Here is a 2,689-nt window from a genome sequence, read left to right as displayed (position 1 = left end):
TTTTCATAGGTTCTATTGTATGGTAAATGTAGCCTCTCTAAATAAAGTGAGGGTCAACTTCTTCTCCTGGGAGGAATTATCCTTGTGTCTTTGTCTCTGGTATAAACCTCTGCCCCATCTTCTGAGAGTGAAGGGAAAGGTCTCCTTTCCATGCAGCTAAAATCTGATATTGTGCCCAGTTGTTCCCAATTATTTGTAGTGTGAATCCCTAATGAAATTTCCCTTCATCTGAGAATTACCTTCAGAAGCAGGTCCTGGAATTCCTGGGTGGTGCCAGGTGGTGAAAAGTAGGGGGACATCACATGGTAAACAGACATCCTCAGGCTTGGACTTGTTCCCTACAGAGGACTGGGAGGTGTAAGGCAATGCCAGCTGACACTTGTCCATACTTCCTGAGTGCCCAGCAGCACCTGTGAACCATCCTGGTCCAGGAGATCAGGAGTACCACAAGCAGGCAGGACATGGGAGGCAATGTATCTGGACAGGCTGCCCGTGAGGTGTGGACACAGATGAGTTAAGAAGGGCAGCTGTGATATTAAGTACAAGCCAGGTGGCACTGTAGTGAGACACATGAATAATTTATTTTTTTTTTTAAAGATTTTATTCAGGGGCGCCTGGGTGGCTCAGTCGCTAAGCGTCTGCCTTCAGCTCAGGTCATCATCTGAGGGTCCTGGGAATGAGCCCCACATTGGGCTCCCTGCTGGATGGGAAGCCTTCTGCTCCCTCTCCTGCTCCCCCTGCTTGTGTTCCTTCTCTTACTGTGTCTCCCTGTCAAATAAATAAAATCTTTTAAAAAATAAAAAGATTTCTCTGTCCATTTTTGCCATTCTAACTGGTGTAAGGTGGTATCTCAATGTGGTTTTGATTTGAATTTCCCTGATGGCTAATGATGATGAGCATTTTTTCATGTGTCTGTTAGCCATTTGTAAGTCTTCTTCAGAGAAGTGCCTTTTCATATCTTCTGACCATTTTTTGACTTCATTATTTGTTTTTTGGGTGTTGAGTTTGAGAAGTTCTTTCTAGATCTTGGATACCAGTCCTTTATCTGTAGTGTCCTTTGCAAATATCTTCTCCCATTCTGTGGGTTGCCTCTTTGTTTTGTTGACTGTTTCCTTTGCTGTGCAGAAGCTTTTTATCTTGATGAAGTCCCAAAAGTTCATTTTTGCTTTTGTTTCACTAGCTTTTGGAGATGTATCTTGAATGAAGTTGCTGTGGCCAATGTCAAAGAGGTTACTGCCTATGTTCTTCTCTAGGATTTTGATGGATTCCTGTCTCACATTGAGGTCTTTCATCCATTTTGAGTTTATCTTTGTGTAGGGTGTTAGAGAATGGTTGAGTTTCATTCTTCTGCATGTGGCTGTCCAGTTTTCCCAGCACCATTTATTGAAGAGACTGTCTTTTTTCCATTGCATGTTTTTTTCCTGCTTTGTCAAAGATTATTTGACTATAGAGTTGAGGGTCCATATCTGGGCTCTTCATTCTGTTCCATTGGTCTATATGTGTGTTTTTGTGCCAGTACCATGCTGTCCTGGTGATCACAGCTTTGTAATATAGCTTGAAATCGGGCAACGTGATGCCCCTGGCTTTGTTTTTCTTTTTCAACGTTTCCTTGGTGAATCGGGGTCTTTTCTGATTCCATACAAATTTTAGGATTGTTTGTTCCAGCACTTTGAAAAATGTCATTGGAATTTTGATCAGGATGGCATTGAAGGTATAGATTGCTATGGGTAGCATAGACATTTTAACAATGTTTATTCTTCCGATCCATGAGCATGGAATTGTTTTCCATCTTTTTGTGTCTTCTTCAGTTTCTTTCATGAGTGTTCTGTAGTTCCTAGAGTATAGATCCTTTACCTCTTTGGTTAGGTGTATTCTGAGGTATCTTATGGTTTTTGGTGCTATTGTAAATGGAATCATTTCTCTAATTTCTGTTTCTACAGTTGCATTGTTAGTGTATAAGAAAGCAACTGATTTCTGTGCATTGATTTTGTATCCTGCCACATTACTGAATTGCTGGATGAGTTCTAGTAATTTGGGGGTGGAGTCTTTTGGGTTTTACCCATAAGGTATCATGTCATTTGTGAAGAGAGATAGTTTGACTTCTTTGTCAGTTTGAATACATTTTATTTCTTTTTGTTGTCTGATTGCTGTTGCTAGGACTTCTAGTACTATGCTGAACAACAGTGGCAAGAGTGGGCATCCTTAACGTGTTCCTGATCTTAAGGGAAAGGCTCTCAGCTTTTCCCCATTGAGGATGATATTTGCTGTGGGTTTTTCATAGATGGATTTTATGAACTTGAGGAATGGTCCCTCTATCCCTACCCTCTGAGAGTTTTAATCAGGAAAGGGTGTTGTATTTTGTCAAATGTTTTTTCTGCATCAACTGAGAGGAAAATATGGTTCTTCTCTCTCCTCTTATTAATGTGTTCTATCATATTGATTGATTTGCAGATGTTGAACCACCCTTACATCCCAGGGATAAATCCCACTTGGTCGTGGTGGATGATCCTTTTAATGTATTGTTGGATCCTATTAGCTAGGATTTTGTTGAGGATTTTGGAATCCATATTCATTAGGGATATCTATCTGAAATTCTCCTTTTTGATGGGGTCTTTGCCTGGTTTGGGGATTAAGGTAATGCTGGCCTCATAGAATGAGTCTGGAAGTTTTCCTTCTGTTCCTATTTTTC

This window comes from Callorhinus ursinus, unplaced genomic scaffold (genome assembly GCF_003265705.2).
Source record: "Callorhinus ursinus isolate GAN/ISIS: 27379988/994484 unplaced genomic scaffold, GSC_fseal_2.0 scaffold149, whole genome shotgun sequence".
Lineage (NCBI taxonomy): Eukaryota > Metazoa > Chordata > Mammalia > Carnivora > Otariidae > Callorhinus > Callorhinus ursinus.
The sequence above is the reverse complement of the archived record's forward strand: the minus strand, read 5'-3'. Positions refer to the sequence as shown.